This window comes from Callospermophilus lateralis, unplaced genomic scaffold, assembly GCF_048772815.1.
Source record: "Callospermophilus lateralis isolate mCalLat2 unplaced genomic scaffold, mCalLat2.hap1 Scaffold_578, whole genome shotgun sequence".
In the NCBI taxonomy this organism is placed as follows: domain Eukaryota; kingdom Metazoa; phylum Chordata; class Mammalia; order Rodentia; family Sciuridae; genus Callospermophilus; species Callospermophilus lateralis.
Window position 1 is genome coordinate 823,868 of NW_027514514.1, and position 23,287 is coordinate 847,154.

Sequence of the window (23,287 nt, forward strand, 5' to 3'; positions counted from 1 at the left end):
AGCACCACTTTCAGAGGAAGGAGGGATGGGGTTCCAAAAAATAAAGGCTGAACAATTAAAAACAAAACAAAAACCAATACTTGTCACCTTGGGATAATGTGTTCAAGGACAGACACTGCAGTGCTGGAGAATCCGCAGGGATCCCAGAGGGCAGGTCAAGATCCTGCATGCCTCAAATGACAGAGGACTTTGGATAGTTGGATAAGAGGAGTTGGAATCTCCTCCCCTAGCAAGGGTGCCTCCAGTCTGTCCCAGTGGAGATGGATTCCTCTGTCCTTTTCCCTCTGGCCCTGTGCTCACCTCCGTTTTACTCCCTCTGCTTCTCCATTTTCTCCAGTCTTATTAGAATCTGCTGGACTCTGGTCTCTGGGGTTAATATTGGATTTGTCTATGAGAATCAGGGCTTCTTTGATGTAGTTCTGCACCCCAGACACAGGAGTACAGATGACATGGCTGCCAAACCCGTGGGTAATTAGGCTAAAATAAGACAAGCAGTTCTGTTTGTAGGTTTCTAAGACCAGGGAGTGCCTTTTGTTGCCATTGTGTGTTTGGTCTTGATTGAGAAGGTTCGTGAATTCTTTACAAACTTGCTGACCTCCCACAGTGTTATTCTTTCTTGTTGCCATCTTGGTTTACTCTCCTAGGTAAGGCCTGGTTAAATATTTGGCCACTGGCTTACTAGAAAACTCCACTTCACAGCCATATGCAAAGCCCCAAGCCAAGTGAACAGCTTTTCCTTCCACCAAGAATGTCAGGAGGATCACAAGAGCAGCTTTCTGTCTCCCAGCTGGAAGTTTCAGGCCAGTCTTGTCCAACTTTTCCCACAACTATCAGCCAGTTTGGGGCTTTGTTTTTTGAAAATACCTCCCAGCAGAGAGGCCTTTAAGCATTCAGAAAGTGACAATCACCTCTGCACTTCAGCCACAGTCACTTACATTTGGATGTGGAGCTGAAGAGAGACAATCTTCCCAGAACCGAGCAGGAGATTTATAGGATTCATCAGGGCTATCACCAGCTCCTTCTGACAGGGGAGACCCAGGGGGTTTTAAGCCATGGAAAATGGGACCTTTGCAGATTACCGTCTGATCATGCCCAGGCAGGTTTGGGTTGACATTCTTCACCTCTTCTATCTGGTGAGCCATGTTGTGGAGCCCCAGGTTCTTTGCCAGGCCTGTAGCATTCAGGGTGTGCATGTGGGGCAACAGCAGATCTGGGTGGCTGTAGGCATCCCCGAGGATGCCCACAGCACTTCCCTCTATCCCAGAGAGTTGAGGAAGCAGGCCGGCCAGGCGCCCTAGTTGTAAAGGCAGGGCGGCCCCCTCCTGACTCTGGCGGCCAGGCCAGGACCATTGCTGACTGTTGGCGGCCACAGGCTGGTGCAGGGGGCTAATGGCTGCAGCATAGGCTTTGCTCAAATGTGAGTAGGGATCCACGGACTGAGTGTAAGCCAACTGCTGCTAGGGCGGTGGAAAGTAGGGTGGCTGCTGGTATTCAGGACTCCAGTGTGGGACCACAGCGTGATGGAGCTGTAAAGATGCTGCCCTGCAGTTAGGTTGGAGATGCGCTGGTGGGGGTGGGGCTGAGTCCTCAAATCCCTGCGGGAAGGTCTGGGCACTGGGTTTCCAGGGCATTCAGAAGCACCAAGTGAGGACATCCGATCCCAAGCCAGATAAGTCCAAGCCTGTGCTCCAGAGGTAGGTCAGCTTGCAGCAAACACTGTGCCAAACGTGCTTGCTCATCAGCCGCAAATGTTGGGGTCATAATTTAATTTCAAATAATAACTATATTCTATTTTTTATTTTTATTTTTTTAAAGATGAAGGGTATCAGGCAGTGCATTCTTTTAATATTTATTTATTTATTTTATTTTTCGGTGGACACAACATCTTTGTTTGTATGTGGTGCTGAGGATCGAACCCTGCCGCACGCATGCCAGGCGAGCGGGCTAATGCTTGAGCCACATCCCCAGCCCAATGACTATATTTTAACACTGATTTGTAAAATTCATGAAAAGTTAAAGGTTGGCTCTTGCTAGCTGCTGAAAATTGGTACTAGCACATGACTCAATGGGGACATATTATAAGGATTTTCTGAATGTATCCCAGGACAAATACATAATATATTTCATGCAAATTTAAACAGGAAAATTTAAGTTATGTTTTAAATACACATGGAATCTGATATTCATGTAGAGGCACGGATTCAAAATAGCTCTAAGTCTTGAGGTAATATTAGGTTTAGTATTGTACAATAAGGTTATTTGGGTTTTGCCAAGAGATCGTGCAACATCAACTCTATATATACTGTGAAATTCAATTGAGTTAATAGAAAAAACTTAGAGTTAACATGAAATTTTGAGTTGGGTGAGGAGTCATTCTAGAGGAAAAATACCAGTATTGGGAAACATGAATATACATAAGAATGTATCAGTGAAAAAATTAGACCAAAACATAACATCATGTATGATTTGAATTACAGAAGGACATTAGGTGGGGAATTTGGATACATAGTATGTGTATGTGAGAGTGTGTGTATATATATATATATATATATAAATTCTGCAATGCAATGATGTATCCTATAAGTCAATAAATGATGACACAGTAAGTGTACCATTAATAATGGAATGTCTTAGTCAACATCCACTTAAATGTGCACAGTATGTAGGTTTATTGGGGAGAACAAAGAGTTTAGGCTTAATAATGAATTATCTTTCACAGTAGGTTTTGAGTGATGTAGTGAATGATAATGTCAGCCCCCAATGAGAATCCATAAGCAGGCACATTGGAAAATATGTATGAAATTTGGTAAAAATATATAAGTTCTGAGATATAGAAATGTATCTCATATGTTATATGATTATTAGTATTTTTAAATGGAGAATGGCAGAATATAGAAGATGAAGAAGACACAAAATCTACAGTCACCATTGGCATTGGATATTCAATGTTTTACTCAAGAAACACATAGGAGTTCATAGGTATACTGAAATGTCCTACAAATTCAATTTTGGTATTAACATAAGTTGAGGATTTATATTGAATTATCTGTCAGTCACATTACTGTTATGAAATGAATATGAATATCAGATAACATGCATTTCTTTCACTATACCTCTTAAAAACTTTGATAACTATGGTGTTTTGATAGGGAAATATATATGTTTACTAATTTTTCTCCAGTTGATTCATGAATATAACTCAGGACTTATACATAATGTATTTCTTACAAATTTTTAAAAAAATGAATTATGTTTTAAGTGTACATGTAATCTCATATTAATATACAGGCATGGATTGGAAATAGCTCCCATTCTGGTGGTAATGTTAGGTTTAGTATTGCATAATGAGTTTGTTTGGGTTTTATTAAGTGATCCTATAGGTTTCTCAAAAATTATGTATGATTAACAGATTGTTCACACCCAAATGAGTAGTAAAACAGAAAAATATGCATTGTAAAACATTAATTTTAAGGCACTGGGTTTGATCCTCAGCATCACATAGAAAAAATAAATAGAATAAAATTATCTACAACTAAATATATATATATATTAATGTAGCAATAATTTCTTGGGCATATCTGAGCACTTCACCAGAATTAAAGGGAACTTTCTTTCTAGTTCAGGCACTTGATGTAGTTTCCAATGAAGAACTAGGGTAGGTATATTCTTCGGTAGTAAAGTGCACTAAAACATTAATTCAGTGGGGTAGCTTTTAGTGATAAGGTTAAAATATTCTTTTTTATACTAACAAAGCAAAGATACTTCTGAAAATAAACAGCCATATCCCCCCTTTTGGAGTTCAGTTGCCTAGTGGCATTTTATTATTGAAAGCTCAGTCCTGATCCCTGATTCCAATCCAATGATGAGAACATGGTTTTGAGAAAAAGGAAAAATAAGTTTTTGCTTTGCTAGCAAAGGAAAAATATAGTGGACTCCTGTTCCAGAGGCTATGATTCTCCCCATTAGGGCCACCAAAATGTGCTTAAAGGAGTCACTCAAAGACTAAATTCCAAGTGTTCCCTATTCAGAGTTGTAATTCACATCTTAATTTGGGTAATAATAAATTATTAATTTTCAGACTGTGCCTGCCCTAGTGACTCCATAGTGTGTAGAAAAGCAGTGCTCAGGCTGTACCTGCCCTGGGTGCCTCCATGGTGTACACAACAGCAGTTCTCAGGCTGTGTATGCCCTTGGTGACTCCATGGTGTACAAAATATTAGTTCTCAGGCTGTGCCTGCACTGAGTGACTCCATGATGTGTAAAAGAGTAGTTCTCAGGCTGTGCCTTTTCTAGTGATTCCATGGTGTGTAGAACAGTAGTCCTCAGGCTGCACCTGCCCTGAGTGATTCTATGGTGCACACAACAGCAGTTCTTAGGCTGTGTCTACCCTGAGTGACTCCTTGGTGTACACAACAGTAGTTCTCATGCTGTGACTGCTCTGAGTTACTCCATGGAGTGTAGAACAGCAGCTGTCAGTCTGTGCCTGCCCTAATGACTCCATGGTGTATGGAACACCTGTCTCAGTCTGTGCCTAAACCTTTCTTACTCCATTCTGCAAAGCAGTAGTTTGCTGTGAGCTTCTCCATTTTGAGTTTATTTGCTGAGGTAGAGTGACCATACCTGTTTGTTCAAGTAAACAGCTGCATTCTGCCTGATACCACCACAAGGCAGAAGTTGCTAAGTTTCTTATACATGCCAGTGTTATAGTTAAAGCTTTGTCCCGGGTTTCATAAACTGACTTCTAGACCACTCACATATAATTGAATCAAACCTTTATTGAAGCACACCGGTAGTGACTGACCAGAACATAAAGATGTTCTACTGATCAGTTCTGAACAATTGCAAGGGCACTCCTTATAAGCCTGAAAACTGCAAAAGAGACATATGGGGGTCTAGTCAATGCAAGCATGCCAGGTTACAGAAGTGGGAGAATGCAGTCAGGTAGAGGGAAGCCTAACCAATCACAGTTAACCCAATCACCCCAGTTACAGAAACAGGGCCCCATTACCCTAGTTACAGAAACAATGCCCCATTAGGTCCATGTTATTAAATGTTTCTGTAGCAAAAGAAAAAGAACATCTTGCCCTAGTCATTACTCATGTACTTGGAATGTTTGTTTTACAGAATGGAGTCACAAAACAAAATGGAGTCACATATACTATCATATTTACTATCACAATTAGACCCAGTTAAATATCTCTATGAGCCTCCATGCTTCACTTGCAAGACTATTTTCAAGGATGATACCATTATGCCTATAGTTGAGCAAACTTAAGACAATATATTTCAAATATCCTTCAGGGAAATATGTTAGGATACCAAAGAGCTGAGAAGTTATTCCTGAGTGTGAGGAAGAACTGGAAGCTTCTTTATATGATTATAGCATGTGATCTCTGTGATCATATGGAATCTCTGTGCACCTGTGTATTTGTCTCTGTTCTCTATCTCTACAACCTACACCTTCACTACCTTCACTGTTAGTTATCAGTATTCTCCCATATGTGACTTTATATACTTAGTTTTGAATCCTAGTTTTGCTGTTAACAAACTATTGCTTTGTCTAAATTTTCCTCTTGTAAGGTAGACATAAAAAATAGTAAATTAATTAAATCAAGGACATTAAAGTACTTATTAATTAGTTGGGCACCATGTAAAATAAGGTGATATTACTTGTGTTTGTTAAATGTTTTTCTCTTCCATGTGTTTAAATTTTAAATTATACATAAAAACATTTCAGAAATGTGTCCTGTAGACTAAAATAAATCTTAGGTGTTTTAACCACTAAACTACTTAACTCCATTAGCACACTATAGATGACAGCCCTTTTCATGAGTGACATTGAACTGGCAGAGGGCAGTTGGAAATATGGTACAAACTGAGTGTTAAATAAATATAAACTTGATACATAAAAGTAGGGAGGAAATAAAAGAGAGAGATTCAAGCCTCTGTGCTTAGATCCCTTACATCTCTTCTCCACTTCACACCTAACATTCTTGAATAAAAAGCAAAACTTAATACGTAATAAAATCTGCAGTATGGGAACTGAGAGTACATGGATTTGGAAAATCTTTGGGGAGATGTGGAAATTTTCTAAAACTAGTATGGTATTATTTGCACAACTCTGAAAACTTACCAAATATATTGAATTTTACACTTTACATTGAATTTTTATACCAGGTGAATTTTATGATATGTAAGTTATAATCCAATAAGGCTACTTTAAAAATTCAAATTACATTGTATTTTAAAAGCTTTGAGTGCCTTCAGTGGTGCTTATAACTTAACAAAACACACACACACATATTATAATTATTAGATAAAGTTGAATGTATTGTTGCTAAAATAGGGGAATAAAACAAGTTATAGCAAACCCAACAATTAGAACTTAATTCAGAAGATTCATGAATTCCAAGGCAAGCCAGCTGATCTTGCAGGATCTAAGCTACCATTTGTTAAATGGCTGTGACACAAATGGATCTGTTGCTAGGCAGTTAACATATATTATTATATGTCCCTTTTACATTCTCTCTCTCTCTCTCTCTCTCTCTCTCTCTCTCTCTCTCTCTCTCTCTCTCTCTCCAGGCAACTGAACCTAAGGTACTTGAACACTAAGCCACATTCACAGCACTTTTTAAAATATTTATTTATGGATAGGGTCTCATTAAGTTGCTGAGGGTCTCACTACTTTACTGAGGCTGGCTTTGAACTCAAGATCCTCCTGATTCAGCCTCCAGAGACTCTAGGGTTACAGGTGTGCACCACCATGTCTGGCTACGTGTATTCTTAAAATTTTTTATTATGTCTTGGACTGATTTGCAAAATAATTTAAAAACATGCTGCAGTCAGGCTGCAGCAAAATAACCGGGGGTGACAAACAACTTGTGTACAATGATACAGTAGGAGTGTGGAGCTGTTTATTGTAGGACAGGAGGGATATATATATTGTAGGACAGGAGGGATATATATATATTCCACACAGCTTATTTTAATTAACATAAACTAGATACAACAGTCAACCAATAAGGAATCTCCATACTTAATGGCTCGCTGGCGTTATTTCACAAACCACTCCCTCTGCAAAATGCCAGGCACCATCCTGACTTGTTTACAAACCCTAACAAGAACAAGTTTATATTCCAATGTTTTGTTCTTTTTTAATATTTGTCTTTTAGTTGTAGTTGGACACGATCCTTTATTTTATTATTGAAGAATAATCATCTCTATTTTAAATGGAATGCTGTATTTATTCTTAAATGCAATCAATCATGTCATACACCAGAATGTTTTAAATCCAATTGGTGAATGAATCATTTTCCCTTTTTAATATGGAGATTATCATACCATCTTTTTATTTACCCTTATTCTGAGGTAAAACATATTTAATCATGTTTCCAAATGCAAGTATACACTAATAAAACCAGAATTTTCTATCTGAAGATTACTGTCACAGTTTCACAAAAATAACAGGGGTGAGTTTCAATTAAAGAACAAAACATTGGGCTGGGTTTGTGGTTCAGTGGTAGAGTACTCACCTTGTATGTGCAAGGCTCTCGGTTCCATCCTCAATACCCACAGGAGCAAGAGTATCTGGCCTTGGGGATGACACCAGAGAATCCAGAGTCACCCGGGTTGAAGAGTAAAGGAATACCCCTGTGACACATCTGAGGGATACTCCTGTGCAGTGGGCAGGTGGCCTGTCCTCTGTCTTTCCCCAGCTCATAGGCATGGGCTGCCCTCTATGTGTCCCTCCCAACCACAGAAGTAGTGAAGTGCCCAAAGTCTTCACAGAGACCTCCAGCTCTCTCATGGGACTGGGAAACAACATGCTGTAGCTGGGGTGTTTGCAGCCCTGGGGGGAACACCCTCCAGTCTCATTTTTGCAAATAGCATTTATACTAATGTGGGTAAAAAGAAAATGCAGAGAAGAAACTGTATGAGACACTTGAAGTCTCTGACTGAAGCTCAGGTCCTGCTGGTTTAGCACAAACCAATGACAGTCATCAAGGAGGACCATGATGCAGATGCCCTTGAGGCCTCTAGAAGTTCCTCTCATGGAAGCTTGGGATCCATCCAAACTAGTGCATTGCAGCCATGACACACTTAGATGTGCCCCATGCTGGGCTCTGTAAGCCAGTTGGCCTTAGGGTTGGGAATTTGGGCCCCCTGGTGACAGCAGTGGCAGGAAGTTGCAGGCTTATGTGAAATTGTCACATCATCCTCTTACTTCTTGGGATCGTTCTGTGCCTCTTTAAGAGCCCAGTAGCACAGGAGGGCATAACCCAGTGTGTGCATTGAACTTCTTAGTTTGGTAATTGCATGAACTTTTCAAAATCCTTCCTTTCTTCAAAAAATAAGCAGTAGTTATTTCTATCTTTGGAAAATTCCATGAAGCACAATATATTCTCACTGCATAAAATCCATGTACTCTGTGGCACTAAGTTTCAGTATTAGAACTATACTTTCAAATTACTGAATCCTCAATTCAGAGTAATTTCATAGGCTTTTGTTACAAAAACTTCCAGCTTTAAATACTTTTAAGCAAATTGAGATGACAGATATAATTTTAAACCTTGCAACAAGAATGACCTCAGACTTTAAATTTTCTCTATCTCATTGTCCCCAAGAATGACAGAAGTCTGGGGGCCACTTGTTTTACTCATCTTTGTTTCTTCTGTGACCAAAAGACTTCAGATATCTCTGTTGATGTCAGAGATTCAAAAACTACACTACAAGGCTTTGAATAAATGATGCATACCTTAACTACACAGAAGAACTGCAGCCAAATACAGTGGTAAGAAAAACTGACTTGGATTGAGGTTAGGATCAAAACATCTGTCACAGGACAGAAAGTGGCTTTCATCTTGAAGGTGGAGAGCACCATTGGACAGCTAACTACAAGAATGTTACAGAGCTAATCCTATAACTTGGCTTACTTTAAAAAGTCTTTGCTTTTGATGGTCTCATATGCATGATCAATATTTCCTGAAGGCATTGACCACCTGGTGGAAGGGCTCCCCAGAGGCTTGGTGTGGCCACACTACCTGAGAACATGAAGGTCATTGGCCCTCCATTCTCCAGGAAGCAGGCATTTTTAAAAGGTCATGTCTTTGCTATGGAATGTGTGGGAACCCTGAGTGAGATGCTCAAAGACTTCCAGTGCATGCTCTTCCTGAAGTAGTTGGGAGTTTTGGAATGGACATTTCCCATTGGTGTCTCCTAGTGTTCATGTAGGGTGAGGGCCTCCTTACCTTCCATCAGGTCAGAAAAGATGCAGCAGTAAATTGACATTGTCTCCTGCTTGGTCTCTCAAACATAAGACCTGTGCTCATACCTCGAATCCAGACCCAGCTCAGTCAGGGAGACATGGTCTTGCTGCTCCAGCCATCCTGGACAAGACTCACTTCTGAGATGGAGTTAAGTCAAATTCCATGATTTTCTCATTTATTGGAATAATATCAGGCAGTTCTTATAGAAGCCATTGGTAGTCACTACAGACTATCACAGAAAGTATTTGAACCCGCTTCTCTCATTTCAGGATTTAAAAAGTGAAATGTTCATTTAAGAATGTGTTTTTCTTCTAATAACTTGTTTTAGTCCTAAAAATTCTTTTATCCTAAGGGCCATATGTAATCATGTATTTAAAGTAACTCAAAAGAAGTCAGTGAGATTACTAAGAGTATGCTGCTTATTGTCCCCAAGAATGCCAGGAATCCAGGGGCCCCTTGGTTTACTCAGCTTTGTTACTTCTGTGACCAAAAGACCCAACAAGAACAATTTTAGAAAGAAGAGTTTATTTGGGGGCTCATGGTGAGATTTCAGTCCATAGACAGCTGGCTCCACTACTCAGGGCCCCAAGTGAGAAAGAATATCATGGCCTGAGACTGTGGTAGAGGAAGGCAGCTCAGGACATGGCACCAAGAAACAAGAGAGAGAGAGAGACTCACTCACCAGATCAAAAATACATACCCCAAATACATGCATCATTGATCAACCTCCTCAAGCCATTATTCTACCTGCCTGCAGTTACCATCCCATTAAACACCATCAGGGAAAAATACACAGTTTGGGTTAAGTTCTCATAACCCAATTATTTCACCTCTATACCTTGCATGGTCTCACTCACCAGCTTTTGGGCACATCTCACAAGCAAACCATACTGCCACAAAAGGAACCCTAGAGGACTGCACTGCTGGGATATCACATAAGACTTCAGGAATAGTTAAAACCATGGCTGAGAAAATATTATCCAAGATAGAAAGGGAAGTCAGCAATCATGCCAGAACACAGTCTCTTAGTGTATTCACAGCACTACTGGGGAAGCCATGAGCAAGAATCTGAGAATCTATTTTAAGATAAAGTAGACACATGCATGGTTTTATATATAAACTTGTTGAAGTATGAAGCTCACCATATTTTAAATTTTCAGTACAATCAGTGTTTTGGGGGAGTGATTTCTTCACAGAATTTTTATTTGCCAAAGTCAGAGTATTCTCAAGAATGTACCTGTGATAGCAAGTAGGATTTTTATATATGTATAAAATATATATTTTATACATAAAATATATATATTTTATGTATATAAAAATATATAATGTGACCCAGGCGACAGAGACAGGCAGTCAGGAAGTTACATATTTGTTAACATTGAAAATTCATTGAGAAGTATTACAAGGAAAATGTGACTGGTTTTATAATACATATCCTTGACAAAGCAAAAGGCAAGTCCAAATATACACCATGCCTCCAATGAACTGCCGATACTTCTATTCTTTTAGGATTATTTTTATCCAATTTAGGATAAGTAGTCAGAGTCTAATAGGGTATGGATTAGTATCAGAGATTCAATATTTCAAACAGAAAAATGGAAAATGAGTCTAAAAAGTATGCCAACATGTGCTACACAAAAATCTTCCCGCTCTCAATCAGAATTATTCCTTGACATGACTATCACCCCAAGTAAGAAACAATGAGAGGAGGAGAGGAAGAAAATCTGTGAATACATATCTGGAATGGAAAATTCTTAGGATCTCACAACCTTGGGGGTGGCAGAGGAAATCCCAAATGTAGGGGACACGGTAAACATTCCACAAACATGGAGCTGTGCTGGCCTAATGACTTCTTGACAACCTGCCTCTGAGCTTTGGGCACTTGAAATATAGGTTGGTGTCAGGAGCGTTAGCTTAATTGTAGTGAGACCATCAAAGCTTGGTCTACGTCTTTGTGAACAGGAGGATATGGTTTCATATTTTCCAATACAAACATGAGGCAGGAGGGCTGAATCCTCCTTTTGTAAGTAACTGTGGCAACTGGGGTATGAATGTCTTCCTGTGTGGATTTTGAAGACATTGGGTCATCCCCCAGTTTTCATGGTGTTTCTTGCAGATTCCCTGGGAAATTATTGTTTCCTTGATAAAATAAAAGAAGGTCAACTGGGACACAGTGATGGGGGAGTTCTGTCATGTGGGGTGAGTCAGGGTCTGCAAGAGAAAACACTAACTGGGATGCTATCCCATATATCTTTCCACTTGAGCGTAGCAATCTGATTCTAAGCATCATTCCAAAACCTCTTCCTGCAACAAGATGCCTTTATATTTTAGGATCTGCTTCCTGCATCATGTCAGTCACTTGTCATTTAAAAGCAAATGGCTGAACCACAAGATTTTGGAACACACACGTGCACTCCACTGCCACAGGCCCAGTTCCCAGAGGGCTCCAAATCACTGGCATCTCTGTTCTTCACCATTGTCATGAACTCCAGTCAGTCAAAAAAGGCACTGTCTGCTTCAGTCATGATGAGCAACAAGAGATCTCTAGGTTCTCCAGTGATTTCTGGTCATGGGAATCTCAAATATTTCATGGTGTTGGCCTGGCCATATTTCAAAAATGAAGAAGATGGCACTGTGGGTTTTGATTCATTTAGGAGCCTTTAAGTAGTGTGGAATCTCCTTTCAATATAAACTCAGGAGATCTCTCGAAGACAAGGCCTCCAAAGAGTTGCCAAAGATCACAGGAATCCAGGTCCATTGGGGTCTAAAATGTGAGTTTCATGTTTGTTTTTGCTCTCAACTATACCTGAAAAGGCTTTTACAAGAAAATGATATAAAATCCTGCCTGAGATTCCCAGGGCTGTGGACAAAGCCACCCGGGCCTAGATCTCAGTTTCCAAAGGTTCCTCTCATGCCTGGCCCCCTAATATCCCAACACAATTCATGGCAATAGTTCTCTGAGGTCAGTTCCACAACACAGTCTCCACTGGGCATTACACTGGAGTTCAAGTGAAAGTAGACCCATTCATCATTTCCAACAACCACACAAAGTCCACTATTCCAACAATAACACTCCCACATGGCCCTCATCTTCTTCCATATAGACACTCATCATAACATTCTGGCTGTGGGTTTCCATAGGGGGAGCACTCTAAGATGGTGTCCAAAGTAAGCTCTCATGCCCCTCATTTGCCTAAATCATGGTGGCCTGCACACACTTCCTGAGATACAGGATAGATAAAATAGGCCTATAGTTAATACTTCTCTGCTTCTCAAATTAGAGGCCTACTGCCTGCAAGGGGGATATTCTTTATGTGTACTGGACTCATGAAAAAATCCAACCACCTGTGTGCTAGTTACTTCAGGGCTTGCAACAACTCATTTGACACAGAGGATCCCTATTCTTACTTCATAGGGGTCAGGAGCCTGAGCAGAGGAAGGCAAGAGACTTCATCCAAAATTACTCTTCTTTTTATGCTTTTAGTTTTGGATGGACACATGGGATCTTTATTTAATTTCCTGGGGAGCTGAGAATCTAATCCACAGCCTCACCCAGGGCCAAGAGGCTAATTCAGGCACATCTTTTACAAAGCACTTTACCTAAAAGCCACAGATGAGGCCTCTTCATTTCCATTTGAAACTGTTTTCTTGAGGTTTCAAAAAGGGGTCGCCTAAGGCAAAGACCTTCCTGACATTCAGGGGAACAGACCATCAGTAAGAAAAAATCCTGTGGAAAGACTTTTCCACAAGATGAACACTATGGCACTGACAGCTCCTGATCATGCTACTTGGGTTGCTATCTATGCTAGCAGGGATTCTCCAGAGAGAACCTTACTGGTCGCACTAATTTTTGAGTTTTCTGAGATGCTTGGCATTCCCTTTAACAATCCAATCCATGGCCATATCACAGAGCTTGGAGGTGGTACACATCTTTAACGCAAAACCCTGAGCCCCTTCAGAGAGTGGCCAAATTCAGGAAGAATACAGGAACTTAGGAACATGGTAGGTGTTGCCCATCTGCAAAGCAAGCAGCAGTCCATTCATAAATTGGCCATGAGGAGTGCTAGAAAGCTTTCCACTAGACAGGACACATACACTGCTGCATTCTTCTCTCTACTGTATTTAACCACAAATCCAGTGGGATCCACTGACATAGAAACACTCACCATTAGCAAAAGGACTCACTAGTAAACAATCCATTTCAAACCCAAGAAGGCCTTTTTCCTGCATGATATCAGAACATCAGACAAAACCACAAATTTAAACACACATCCACTAAGACACACAAACCCCCTCTGGAGTTGGTCTTCATCTATCCACAGTGTCCTCTGACTGGTGGGTGAAACTATATTCCCCAGCAGTGACCTGTCCTGTCTCAGCTCTGGTCTCCTTGGCCGTCTGTGTGTAGTTGTCAGGAGCCAGCAATGAGCCTGTAACTTCTTTCTCAGGAAAGGCCCCTCTTCAGACTTTTCCTGGCATTTGGCTATCCACACATCACTAGGTGCCCAGAAAGAATGACTCTGGCCTTGGTACATCCAAACAAGTGAGCCCATTGGGACTAGGACTGTCACTGTGTGCCTCACTACCTGGAACCCAAGTTCAAAGAATTCCATCACCAAGGATGTGAGGTGAGGTCACTTCCTTTAGGGAAGTGAATGAGGTTACTTCCTTGGCAACCACTTTGTCCTAACATGATCGATTTGGGTTAGGAGTCATTCTGCTGGATGAATACTGGTATTGAGCAACTGGGATATTTATAAGAATGTAAGGTGAAATGTAAGTGTGAAAACAGAAAACTAGGTAAGATATGAAGCACACAAGGGCATTGGGCCCTTGATTTGGACACATAGTTTTGAAATAGGTTCTGCACAGATGAATCCTATAAATCAATATACAATGGCATAATATCTTCTACCTGGTCTACTGAATATAAAAGAGAACTTCCAGTGAAATAGAGATAGTAGGTAAGATTGCAGTGTAGGTTTAGGAAGAAGAGTGAGTTTAGGATTGATACAAAAGGCCTTTTGTGACAGAATTTCTATTAGAGTGTCAATGTGAATATCAGCACACATGAAGTGTCAGCCACAACAAGGAACATGGGAAAATAGATATCAATATAAAAGTTAGAAGATCAGGCAAAGTACAAAATGATTGATAAGATAAGGGATATTTTCAACAGGGGGACAGTTGAACACATTACCTTAGGAAGAAACAAATGTATACTCGCCAATAGGATTGAAATATGAGAATGTCTGCATACATGAAGAGTCACAAGTATATATTTGTCCAAATATGTATGAATATAGATGTTAATAAAAGTTCTGAATTAAGGAAAATTATCATGTAAAGTTTCAGAGGGGAATGGGGACTCAATTGGAAATTGGTCAGCTTGTTTGTGTTATATTCTGAGAAATAATTTGGCTACATTTTACTCATGTCCTGAGACTTTGTGTGAGGCTGAATTTAAAAGTGAAAGACCAATTAATCTGGTGGAGGAAATTTCAAGGCAGGACATCATTCAGTCCATGGCATGGATATTTCTGGCAGTTTTGAGGCTGGTTTATTCTAAAAATTAAGAGCAAAACTATATCAAAAACATTGTAAAAATTTGCAATTTGGCCAGAAAAATGCTTTCAAAACTGGGGTCAAGAAAGATGTGGTTGTGTCGGGAGCATGTTGGCACATGCCTGTAATCCCAGTGGCTAGGGAGACTGAGGCAGGAGGATGGATTCAAAGTTAGCCTCAGCAAAATCGAGGTGCTAAGCAACTCAGTGAGTTTCTGTCTCTAAACAAAATACAAAAAAAGGGCTGAGGATGAGAATCACTGGTTGACTGCCACTAAGTTTAAGCCCCTGTACCCACCTACCCCCTCCAAAAAAAGAAAGAAAGAAAAGTGTGGTTGTGGGCTGGAGTTATAGTACAGTGGTGTAACTTAGAATCATATAAAAATAAATAAATAAAATAAAGGTGTTGTGTCCATCTACAACTAAAAAAAAATTATAAAAAAAGAAAGTTGTGGTTGTTTTATTAAAGACATTATAGCTACTAAAGAGATGCTAAGTATTGGCACAAGACCTGATGACTTGAAGGCATGGCAGGAATTGACAAGATCACATTACATCATATGCTCAAGTGTGTAAAAGGAAAAATTCTTTTGAGAAGAGTTCCTGGGCACCCTACACACACAGTTGTTTCACTGTGCTCAGCTGCCCAGTCACTCAGAACTCCTGCAGCTGTAGTCCCAGGAGGCCCAGGAACTGGTCAAGATGGCAGTAGACCATGGCATTCAAGTGGTGCTATTTCTGCAGGAATGCACGATGATGGATTCAGTGAATCATGGAGGTTTCCACTGATGTTTCAAGGAAGGCCTGGGAGGCCAGGCAGAATCTACTAAACATAAAACTTTTGTGGATAGTTATCAGAGAAGTAACTGTTTTTCCCCATCAGAATTGCCAATTTATTCCAATTATTTATCAAATAATTCACTGTTTTTGCACTGTTCTGAATTTCCATCATGGTAATTTACTAAATTCATGTACATATTTTAGGTCTATTTTTAGATTTTTCTAACTATTTCATCATTTATTTTAGATTTTTTAGTATCATATTTTCACTACTCTCACTATGATAGATAATGTGAATCTAGTTTTCACACTTCAAGTCATCTTTTCAAAAATTTTCTGACTAGTTTTGTTTGCTTATTTATTATTAATGTAATACTGGAGTAAAGACTGGAGTCGCTCAGCTAATTCATAATCTCAATATCCAGATTGTGAGTTTGGAAAAGCACTACTTGTTTTACACTTAAAACTCTTGATTTCAAAAATAAAACTTTAAAATAGTAGCAATCTTGAGGTATATTTTAGACATACTACTGAGATAATTTAGTATTCTAAAGTTTGATCTTTAAACACACACACACACACACAAATTAGAAGTGGTTTTAGAAATAAAATCCTAAGTTTCATAAAAACAAGACAAAATACAAAAAAAGTCCCAATCTATAACTGCATAATCAATTAAAATGTTTCAAAAATGAAGGCCAAAAAAGTAAATAATAACAATAATAATAGTAAGAAAAGGTTCTTTTAGACATGCATAACTTGAAAGAATTCCTGATCAGTTGGTTTACATTATGAATCATGTTGAAAGAAAGTCCTTTAGGCAGATGGAAAATGACACCAGATAGAAATATGCAACTAACTAATTGACTGAAGATTAACAAATATAGCACCTATATAAACAAATATATTTTTAAAATTTAAGTCTCTTTAAAATTAATGATTATTTAAAGTAAAAATGATGAAATGATAATTTATTTAATACACTAGAAGTAAACTATTGATAATAATCCAAAGGCAGGGGAGGAATAAATTTAATAAATTGGAAAATCTTTCTTTGTGTGTGTGTGGTGCTTGGGATTGAATCCAGGGCCTTGTGCATGAAAGGCAAGCACTCTACCAACTGAGCTATAGCCCCAGCCCTAAATTGGAAAATCTTTAATAATGTATATAAAGTTGTATAATATTATTAGAGATAGTGTGTTAAGTTAAAGATGTTTACTAAAAACCTTGAAGCAGCCACAGAATAACAGAATAACATGACAAATATTTATAGCCAACAAAGTAGATAAATTGTGATCACAAAAACTATTCAATCAATCCAAAAGAGGAAAAAAAAACAGAAAAAAGGAACAGATGGGATAAATAGGATACAAAGAACAGGGAGAAGAATTAAACCATCCATACTAATAATCATAATAACTATAATAAGTCTAAATGCTCCAACTAAATGGACAATTGTTAGAGTAAATTAAACAATAAAGTCCAAATCATATATCTTCTGCAAGACACCTCTTAAACACAGATAGGTTAAAAGTAAAATGTGGATGGGTATACTATATTAAGTAGATTGGGTGAGGACCTCCAAAAGAGATTTCAATGTTCAAATCCTAGAACTTTTGAATGTCATCTTATTTGGAGAAAGGGTCTTTGTAGATATAAGTTGAGAATCTTGAGATGAAAATACCTTGGATTACCATTGTGTACCCAAAACTCAATGACATATGTTTGAAAAGTATGGCAGAAGGAGATTAAATAAAGAAAAGAGAAAGAGGCAATAGACTATAGACAGAAACTGTAGTGATGTAGCCAGAAGCCCAGAAATATACCAGGAGTCAACAAAGTTTGAAGAGGCAAGGGACAGTCACTCCTGGATCCTGAGGGCTGCAGCCCTGCCAACATCTTCATTTCAAACCAATGATCTCCCAAACAGAATAAGTTTCTGATGTTTTAGGCCAATAAATTTGTGATCATTTGTAATAGTAGCCCTCAGAAATTAATATACATGCTTATGCAAACCAGAATTAGAATACCCAAAATGTGAATGCATGTCATACCAATAAACTGCACACACTTAAAAATGGTTAAAATGTTACATGTGTTTTACCACAATTAAAACATTTTAAGCATAGAAATGGGGGGTGGTGGTGGCCAGAGACAGAGAGAAAAAGGGAGCAGGAACTGGAGTTGCTATATAAATATCACGCAAAATTTTACAACAAAAAAGTTACTAAGAAACTAGATCATTCCATAATTAGATTAGTAGACATATTAGGACAACATAACAACCTTGAAGATTATAGAATAAGAGAGCTCCAAAATACATTCAGTTAATTGGTTTTTGATTCAAGGGGACATAGACAAATCTGCAATTACTACAACCCTCTATCAATAACTGGTAAAAGAAAAGACAGGTAGTAAGTAGACAGAAGTGTTAAATAGCACTATCACCTAATTTGCCTGAAATGGGTTTGTCAAACACTCTACACAACAGCAGGATATTTTTTTTCATATGTATGTGGAACAATAGCCATGTGGTCCAAAGAACATTTTGCAAACCAAAGAAGCCAGATCATAAAAAAAATGCATTTCAATGGAGAAAGAATAGTCTTTTTAAATGAATTAACTTGAAATGGATCAATGAACTAAACAGTACAAATGTAATAGAAAATCTTTATGTCTTTGGGTTAAGCAGAGATTTTATATCACCGAAAGCATAATCAGTAAATGAAAAAAGACAAATTGGATTTCATAAAAACTAAAAACTTCTGTACTTCTCATATCCTATAAAGGATTTGTGTTCAAAAAGATTTAAAGATCTCTCACAACTTAGAACAATTTTTTCAATGTACAAGACTTGATAGACACTTTCACCAAAGACATGTAAATGAAACCCCCCCCCCCAAAATACTCAATATCATTATTGTTAGGGAAATGGAAATTAAAACCAAAATGAAATAGCACTAGTCATTTCGAGTGTTTAAAACTATGCATGACCATAGCAAAAGTGCTCTTCAGGATGCTGTTGATGTAAATAAATATGCAAAAAACATATTGCATTATTTAAATGAGTCTTACCGAAAATTGAAATGGACATAAAAGAGATGGATAAAATGGGAAGCTGGCCAAGTTAATTAAATGAAGTGTTCACACCTGAGTATGAGATAGAATGAGGAGACTCCACTGGAAGGGCATGTAGGACTGGTAAGTGAAAACGAGGAATGCAATGCAATTACAGGGTGGTGATGCAACTACACTGCTTTTTTTTAAAGTATTGGGTATTTCTTTTAAAACATTAAATTGTATACTTTATTTATTTTTATGTGGTGCTGAGGATTGAATCCAGTGTCTCATATGTGCTAGGCAAGTGCTCTACAACTGAGCTACAACACCAGCCCCAACTACACTGCTTTTTATATTTTTTCACCTTACAATTTATTTTTAATTTGTTCTAATTAGTTACACATGACAGTAGAATGCATTTTGACACAGCATTCATAAATGGCATATAACTCCTTTCTTTTGGTTGTATATGATGTAATTATACAGATTATATAATCATATATGGACATAGGGTAATAATGTCTGACTCATTCTACTATCCTTTCTATCCCCTCCTCTCACTGCCTTCTGCCCAAGCCAAAGTTACTCCATTCTTCCCTACCACACCCACCACATTATGGATCAGTATCCACTTATCAGAGAAAACATTCGGCCTTTGTTTTTTGGGGTTTGGCTTACTTCGCTTAGCATGATATTCTCCAGCTCCATCCATTTACCTGAAAATGCCATAATTTCATTCTTCTTTAAGGCTGAGTAATGTTCCATTGTGTATATACACCATATTTTCTTTATCCATTCATCTGTTGATATATAAAGAACTCAAGAAACAAATAACCCAATCAATAAATGGGCAAAGAAACAGAACAGGCACTTAACAGAAGAAATACAATCGATCAACAAATATATGAAAAAATGTTCAGCATATCTAGCAATTGGAGAAATGCAAATCAAAACTACTCTAACATTTCATCTCATTCTAGTCAAATGACAATTATCAAGAATAAAAGCAATAATAAGTGTGTTATTAAAGATGTGGGGGAAAAGGTACACTCATACATTGCTGGTGGGACTGAAAATTGGTGTAACCACTTTGGAAAGCAGTGTGGAGATTCCTCAGAAAACTTGGAATGGAACTACCATTTGACCCAGCTGTTACACTCCTTCGTTTATACCCAAAGAACTGAAAATCAGCATAATTCAGAGATATAGCCACATCAATGTTTATAGCAGTTCAATTCACAATACCTAAAGTATGGAACCAACAATCATTTTTTTAAATCTCACCCTATCTAGCTGTTCTAAGATAGGAATTGTACTTCTGTGTAATGCACAAGACACAATATCCTTATCATTAAGTTTGACAGTGTATAAACCATAAAGGAAATTGCAGAGTAGGCTGCAACTTTACCCCACATAGTAAAACAGGGTTGTGCAGGAACAGCTCTATAATTCCTTACTTGTTAAATCTAACACCTCTCCCTGGGAATGGGCAAAGGGGAAGTCCTGGTAGGACTAACCTTACTGCTTACCGCTCCCTGGCTCAGTAATACTGTTAAATGTCCTTCAAAAGATTTTTGGTTTTGTGTAATATTCAACAAGGAAAAAAAAACTATTTAAACATCAGGAAGTCATTTTCTTGCATGCATAATATTTATTGTGCAATTACTAGTTGGTTATAGTTATATTTATAAGAAATTAGCACCATTAACGTTTATATGCTGGCCAATTAAATCCTAAAAGTATATATAATTTACCAAAGAAAATAGATTATTTATAGTAAAGCTCTGTTGAATGAAGGAAAACAAAACAATGAGAAAGTCAATAAAAATTACAAGGTTTGAAAAACACTTAGTACTGACACTTCATTGAGGAAAAATAAAGAGTGGGAAACAAAAATCTCCATCATATTTGAATATACTTTTGAACACATCAATATGTTTAGATCTATCTTAACCAAATTATAAGTTGTGTTAGCTTTGGATCACTGTGACCAAAATATCCAACAAGAACAACTTAGAAGAGGAAAGGTTTATTTGGCTCTCATGGTTTCAGAGGTCTTAGTCTAAAAACAGCCAATTCCATTGCTCTGGGCCCAAGGTGAGGGCAAAGATCATGGCAGAATGGTGTGGTAGAGAAGCACTGCTCCATTCATGGCATCCAGAAAGCAGAGACAGAGAAGGGGTTTCAGGGAAGATGAACCCTTCCAGGGCACATTCCCAGTGACTCACTTCCTTCAGGCCTGCCTCAACTGCCCACAGTTACCAATGAGTGAGTCCATTCAAACTAGGATGTACTGATTAGCTCTCATAGTCTAATCATTTCACCTCTGAACATTACAGCATCAACACAAGAGCTTTTGGACACCTGAGATGCAAACTATAACATAGGCAGACAATTTTAGGCTAGTTAGGATTTACTTACTATTTCAAACAGATAACATTTTTATAGTGTCCATGCATGGAAAACTTTGAGGTCCTATCAGACTTCTGTGGCCCTGGAGCCACATAGATACAGATGTCAATAGCCTAAAGTTTACAAAATAAGTAACTTTCAAACTAAATAACTTTCCAATTTGTGGTATGTAAATGAACAACAAGTTTCTTTTAAAGCAATACTATTCTCTTCCCACAATAAATTATAATACAAATTAAAATCAGTTCAAAGTTAAGGGGTTTTAGTATATATACACTTACTGGTTATATTCTTATAATTTCCCTAGAGAAGCTCATTTAACTCTCTGGATGCTTTAGCCAGTGAAGGATACAAATTAGTACATTATCCATACACATGTGTGGGAATATTTTATGCTCTTCTCATTTTCTAAGTGAATAGACAGAATCTTTGACTTTCAACATGTGTTTTAGTAAAATGCTTTTGCTTATCAATAAAACAGGTAATAATTGATTCCTTTCCTTTTAGGAATATGACTAAATTCAAACTTATATAACACTTTAATAGACATGAGTAACAGTATTATAATCATCTTATGACATATTTATTTGTTATATGCATACAGCTATATTAAATAAAAAACAATGAAGAATTTAATAAACAGCTTAGTTATTTGTAATATACATATTTTTTAATACAAAGTCAGATTTTAGAAGTTGTACATAGAAAGCAAAAAGCACTTTACATATTCATAATTAGCTTTAATATTTCTTTATACTGTACACACTGAAAATGTTTATATTTACTGATAAGGAATGCCAAGTGTATCCATCACCATTTGAATAGCTTGCAGAGAATTGGTGATTTCTTCTATACTATCTCTTCTTAAAACCCAATCCTGTTTAAGTCTGTTTTAAGAAATAAAAATAAAAATATGGCATTAAAACAGTATATTTCTTAAAAGAGTTAATTTCTTAAAAGAGTTAATTTTTATCTTTATGTGTTAACTAATTCATGACACATCATTTCTCTTACAACCTTTTCAAAGAGGTGGAAGAACTTCATATTATTGCCAATTATCAGTTCTAGAATATTTCCTTATGATACTGGCTTCTTTGGAGCTTATACTACTTATTTTGCTACCATCTTTTGCTCATTGACCATCTCCTAATTACTAACCTGCTCTTGGACTTCCCCCAACTCCTGCTACCATTCTCATTAATATCAACATCCATATGGCTAAAAAACCAACAGCATTCTCAGTTTTTGTAACCCTTTCCTTCCATTCTTTCTTAACCAATCCTTTCTCACATGGTTTACATTCTAGACTTTATCACCACTTCTGATTTATCCATGTTATCTGCTTTAATACAGTCACTGAACCAATTCCTCCACCCTGCTGAGATCTCTAGTTCACTTGACCTCAACACATACCTATTGTTCATTAGAATGTTATTCTCACTTTCCTCCCTAACTAGTTTAGTTATCTCAATATTATTACATTCTGTTTCTTTCTCTTATCAAACTTGTCTAGAAAATTCTATTTGGGTTCCAAATTAAATAGAAATATCTTCTTTCTCCATTCATATACAGATATTGCTAAAGAAACTATACATTTTTATTTTATGTCAAATGGGCATTTGAATTGCCTAGTATGCTTCTGCTCTCCCAGATGACTATTTTATTTCTTTCCTCTTTTCAAATATCCCTTCCATACCCTCTAAGCTACTTCTGAGTTGTTGAGTTTAAAATATCACACCACATTGAGAAAACGGTATAAATCAGGGGAGAGTTTCATGTATCTTCTCACACAGATCCCTACTATGTACACTTCCATCTTCTTATTCTTTCTTGTTAAAAATCTAAATGCCTCACCATTGGTTAGTGGTCAAAATGTGGTATGTATCCATACGATGGAAAGGAGTGATAGAAAGGAGTGAAATTTCAATCCATGATCACATTCATTCATCTTTTGGCCTTAAGTGCTATCTACATCCTCAAACCAACAGTACTCCAATTTTTATCTAAAAAATTGTTCTTCTGTTCAACCATAGGCATGATTTTCCAATGGCTTATTTATATTTTCCTCTTATTTATGCTGTAGGTTTCTCAAGCTTATTCAAAACAAAAGCCATGCCATGATGCAACACTCCTGCCCACTCTGTGCTATCCTCTCCTCAACTCACCCTCCAGGACTTAAAAATCACATGATGCTTTCTCGGCCAT

The 23,287-nt window shown here is 37.7% G+C and overlaps 1 pseudogene; it reads right to left on the reverse strand.

The window, feature by feature from the left end:
- Positions 1-296: 296 nt before the first annotated feature.
- The window catches only part of LOC143387957 (abnormal spindle-like microcephaly-associated protein), a 69,866-nt pseudogene continuing 46,875 nt past the window's right edge, over positions 297-23,287 (reverse strand).